We start from the raw sequence: 5,778 nt of genomic DNA, 5'->3' as shown, positions 1-5,778 counted from the left end.
GCAGGAATGGCTTAGAGGACAAAAAGAAAACATTCAAAAATGGAAGGAACGCGAGAAAATAAAGTTTTGAGAAACTAACAGTGACGCGCACGAATGGACGACGCGGACACGTGCCTAGCGCAGAACACGAGTGACACGTACGCGTGACAAGGAAAATTGCCAAATGACGCGCACGCGTGACCTACACGTATGCGTGACAAACGCCACGTGCAGAAAGTTGTAGAAAGCACTAGGGGCAATTTCTGGGCTATTTTTGACCCAGTTTTTGGCCCAGAAAGCACAGATTAGAGGTTATTGATGAGCCCATATTTTTTGGTATATTTTGGTTTGATTTGAATGGATTTCATCATATAAACCCACATTTATTAATCCAAATAGCATGCTTTTGTGTTTTCTCTCTAGATTGTGCCTAAATATGAAAACATACCTTTTTGTTCTTAAATTAGTTATTTTAATCCTACTTTTATGCCATTCAATGTCATGACATGTTTGATGAGTGATTTTAGGTCCTAAAGGCAAGTTTGGCAAGGCAAAAGTTGAAGGAAGCATGTACAAAGGGATAAAACATGAAGAAAACAAAGGAGAAGCACACATTCGAGTGTACGTGCGCACAACCACCTGTGCGTACGCACAAAAGCCGCAAAACCATGTGTGCGTATGCACACACCTGTACGTCCGCACACTTCCCAGCACGTGACTCATTTATTGCAAATCGCTGGGGGCGATTTCTGGGCCTCCAGAGCCCAGTTTTTGGACCTTCTGAAGTTGATTCTTCCTATATTAGACAAGGCCTCACTCCATGTGAAAGGGGGGAGCAATTAGGGTTTAGTTTTGCATAATGTAGTTCATTTTCTAGAGAAAGAAGCTCCCCCTTCTCTCTAGAACCTAGGGTTTTTAGTTTAATTTCTATGTAATTTCTCTTTTTAATTCTCGTTTTCATCTAATTTCTTCTACCTTTCTTTATTTTATTGTCTTTATTTCCTTGTTTATCTTGTTAATTTCTCATTTTATTTGTCCTTTATGTTTATGCACACTCTTGTTACTTTAATTTACATTTAATGCAATTTTATGTTTCATGCCTCTTTATTGCTTGATTGAGTTGCTATCTTTATTTCCCTTGCAATTGGTAGTTGTAACATTTATTATTTCGTGTCATTTACCATGCTTTCTTTTCATGCCCACCAAGTGTTTGATAAAATGCTTAGTTGGGTTTTTGCATAGTTTTCTCACTCTTGGTTGAGAAATTGTGTGGTTTGGGTTAACTTGAGTGGTGGATGTCTATTCCATATTGTGTGAGGGTTGTTAATTAATTTGGTTTCCACTAACGCTAATCTTTTACTAAGTTAATTAGTAAGTTGATTAGGACTTGTGGATTGAAATTAATTATGCCTAATTGACTTATTCTCGATGTAAGGTTGACTAATTGGGATTAATCTACTCATAATTACCATGTTTGTGGTCCACAACTATGATAGGAATCCTTAATTAACCAATTCTCACCAAGATTCCTTTTTAGCCTTCAATTGCCATTTTCATTGATTTTACTTGCTTTGACTTCTACTTTATTGCATGCTAAGTTACCCTTTTGCACTTTAATTTCTTGCCATTTACATTGCTTGCTCTCTCTTGCATTCACAACCCCCAATTCCCTCATAGCCAATAACATGAGATTTCATTACAATTCATTAGGAAGACAACCCGGGATTTAAAACTCCCGGTTTTATATGTGTTTTGTATTGTGACATCTTTAGATTAATATTTGATTGTGAGAATTCGTTGTTGGTTTGGACTATACTACAAACAAATTGATTCTTGATTCCAAACCATACAAGAATTCTCTTTATCAGCTACAGAGTGGGGGAATCAAGGGATGGATTCACACAACATTCATACACATAATTTTAGGTTTTAGATGTAGTTTTCTAGAGGTAGAGGCTCTCTCCTCTCTCTAGGTTTTAGGATTTCTCTTACTTTTAGGTTTATTTCTTCTCAATTCTAGGTTCAATATTCCTTTAATTTAATTTCTCTTCTACTTTTATTTATTCTAAGCATTCTAGTTTATTTATTCCCTTTGTTGATTATTTTATGTTGCTATTTGGTTTATGAACTCTATGTTAGACTTGAATTTCTTATTTAATGCAACTTGAGGTATTTCATATTTATGATTTTAATTTAGCTTTTTACATTCTTAGCTTTGGTTGAGTAATTGGAGACACTTGAGTTATCAAACTCCTTTGTTGATTAATAATTGAAATTTGCTGGTTGATTTGGATACCTCTAAAGCTAGTATTTCCTTAGGAGTTGACTAGGATTTGAGGAATCAAATTGATTAGTCGACTTGACTTTCCTTTATTTAGTAAGGGTTAACTAAGTGGGAGCAATGAACAATTCTCATCATAATTGATAAGGACAACTAGGATAGGACGTCCAGTTTTCTTAATCATTAGTTTATTTTCTTATCATTTAATTTCCTTATTTCTTATCTCAAAAAAACCCAAAAGATACTTTTCCCATAACCAATAATAACTACACCTCCCTGCAATTCCTTGAGAGATGACCGAGGTTTGAATACTTCGGTTATTAATTTCATTGGGTTTGCTTAAGTGACAAACAATTTTTTGTACGAAAGGATTCTTTGTTGGTTTAGAAACTATACTTACAACGGGAATTTAATTGTGAAATTCTTTACCGACAGAAAATCCGTTCGTCAAAATGGCGCCGTTGCCGGGGAGTTGCAAGCTTGTGCCTTATTATTGGTTACTATAAATATTTGCTTTTGCTGGTTTATTTCTTTTTATTTTTGTTTTTAATTTTTATCAGCTACTATGAATTCTCGCCCCTGTCGCTATGAGTTTGGTTCCAATGTTGTTGTAAGGAATGGATGCTATAATGAGAACATGCATCAAGGTTGGAACAATTAAAGATGGGAGGAGCCACGAGGATTTGATCAACCCTCTTGGCAACAACCCCCTCGAATGCGCTATAACCAACAACCATTCTATGATGCATACCAAGATAATAGTTATGGTGGACCTCTTCGTGACAACCAACCTCCACCAAATTACTATGGTCAAGAGCTATTCCAGGGTGCGTACTAAGATGATGGATATGGTGGACCCCCTTATAGTTACCAACAAGCCCCACCATATGCCTATGAACCCCCTCCTCAACATAGCTTTGAACTACCATACTCACAAGCACCTTACCACCAAACACCCCCATTCCAATATAATTACTCCCAAGAACCACCACCTCAATATACGCCATCTCCTTATCCTTATCAAGAAGAACCACCTTCCTATCATGAACCATTCTTCCCATGCGATAAACCCTTCCAACCACCCCAATCCCCAATAAACCCTTGGTATACTTCTTCAAGGGCAAGATAGGATGACTAAGAAAGTACTCAAATTCACGGCTGCCTTGACCGAGGTAGTAAATCGATTAGCCTCCCAACGGTTGGACACTCAAGGAACTTCCATGGCTTCATGTGGAGAATCTGATGAAGAACATAGCATGAAGGAGACACTAAAAACTCCAGTGGACAATGAGGGACATGACTTTGTATTGGGACAATTGGAGGAAGCCGTAATCAATGAAGAAAAAGAAGTGGTTGAGGACCTAGGAGATGTTGAACCTCCATGGGAATTGAGAGTCTTAGAGAATTCCGCCAAGAAGTTTGAAATTCATGTTCATGAGGATAGTGCACAACCTCCGAGGCATATGCCTTATGAAGAATTGGACGGAACAGATCAAGAAGCAAGTTTCCTTGGCAATGATGATCATGAATCAAGCTCTCCTAGTGATAAACTTGCATCCGCAATTAAACTCCTTGAGCTTGAAGAACCTTTTCCAAGTGAATATGAAGATGATGTGGAGGTAGACTTTTCTCAACCTCCAACTTATGACTTGAGTGATGGGGAAGAAGTCGAAGACTTTGATCAAGACGCGGTTGCAGTTGAAGAGGTTTGCAAGGAGGTGGAAGAATTCACAGAAGAGTACAAGGGAGTGGAGCTTGAAAGACCACTGTAAACACCTCTCCCAAGGCCATTACCACCCAATAAAAACTTCAAATGGGTAACATCCTTAGCCTTTATCTTTACCTTCCCACTTGAATATGGTTTGCTTGAAACCGATGGCCAGCTTAGAGCTCTTTGTGGCTTTAAGAGTAAGAAGGAGATGTTTAGTAATATGAGTTAGCATGCAAGGTTTAATATGGTTCCACGCTCCAAATTGAAGTGTAAGGATTGGTATAGAGCTCGATTGAATGGGTCTTGGAAGATGTTTGGGTATCTCAGTAAAAATTCAGATTGCATACTGCCTGGTTAGAACAATATAGATCAAAGCGAAGACAGGTACAAAAGCAAGGTTTGGGATCCTAGAATTCATTCTGATAATCAACACTCCTGGAGCCTGATCACCTGCTTTAACTTGCTCGAAGGCTTTACGTGCCTAGTTTGGGACCCCGGAGGTGATTGGATTTCCAAACGTTGGTGGAGATTTCTGGATGAATTCAAACATAAGCCACCATGACAGGGAGCTCACCAAATGTCCAACTTAAGGACTTTAACTAAAAGTGCTAGGTAGGAGACAACCCACCATGGTATGATTGTTATTTTTCAATCTTAGTTTTATTTTGTTTTGTTTTATTCTTAGTTTTATTTTATTCTTTTTTCCCTAGTGTCATTCATAGCATCTACATCAGTATCTCCATTTTGCATTCTACATACTGCAAAAAAAAAAAAAGAGAAGCCACACCACGCGTGCGCGTAGACCACATGTGGGCGTCGATCCCAAATCGGCGTTTCCATCCAATGACCAGAAAGTTGGGCTGGAATCGTGCGGCTGGTGTGTGACAGGCACAAGTTGGCCGACGCGTGTGATAAATCCCATTTGTAGGGTTTATCTTATGCTTCATTTAAGGGATTTTATTACCATTTACCCACAATTATTCAATAAAATAGCATGGTTTTGTAAATTCTCCTTTAATTGTACTTAAGAGTGAACACATGCTTTTTAGGACTTAGAATAGCTAAATTTAATTCATCTTGATTCTATTAGATGCCTTGATATGTTTGTTAAGTGATTTCATGTTTAGGAGGCAAAGATTGGATCTAGGGAATGAAGGAAAAGCATGTAAAAATGGAGAACTCATGAAGAAATGAAGGAATCGCAAAAGCTGTCAAGCCAACCTCTTCGCACTAAATTGACCATAACTTGAGCTACAGAGGTCCAAATGATGCGGTTCTAGTTGTGTTGGAAAGCTAACATCCGGGGCTTCAAAACGATATAAGATTTTCTATAGTTTCTATACGTATGGTGACGCGTACAAGCCCTGTATGCGCATGCATCGTTGCTGCCATATAATCCACTTAAAGCAATACGTGGCCAGCGAATTCTAAAGCCTTGTGGGTCAAATCCAACTCATTTCTGATGCTATTTGACCCAAGGATTGAAGAGGGATGAGACATCTAGTCATTAGTTTAGTTTTATTTGAGTTTTCACATGCTTTTAGTTAGTTTCTAGAGAGAGAAGCTCTCTCTTCTCTCTAGAATTAGGAGTAGGTTAGATCTAGATTAGGAATTCTTAGATCTAGTTTAATTTCATGCTTTGATTTACTTTTCTTTTATCAATTCCTCTTCTTCTACATCTCTTCTCTCTAGTTTAGTATTTAGTTCTTGTAATTCTCTACTTTTATGTTGATGCATTTTTGTTCTTCCATTTTCTCTTTAATGCAATTTATGTTTTCATGTTCCTTTATTGTTAATTTGATTTGTT

The sequence above is a fragment of the Arachis ipaensis genome, chromosome B06, assembly GCF_000816755.2.
Source record: "Arachis ipaensis cultivar K30076 chromosome B06, Araip1.1, whole genome shotgun sequence".
Classification (NCBI taxonomy): domain Eukaryota; kingdom Viridiplantae; phylum Streptophyta; class Magnoliopsida; order Fabales; family Fabaceae; genus Arachis; species Arachis ipaensis.
Note: the sequence above shows the minus strand (reverse complement) of the source record.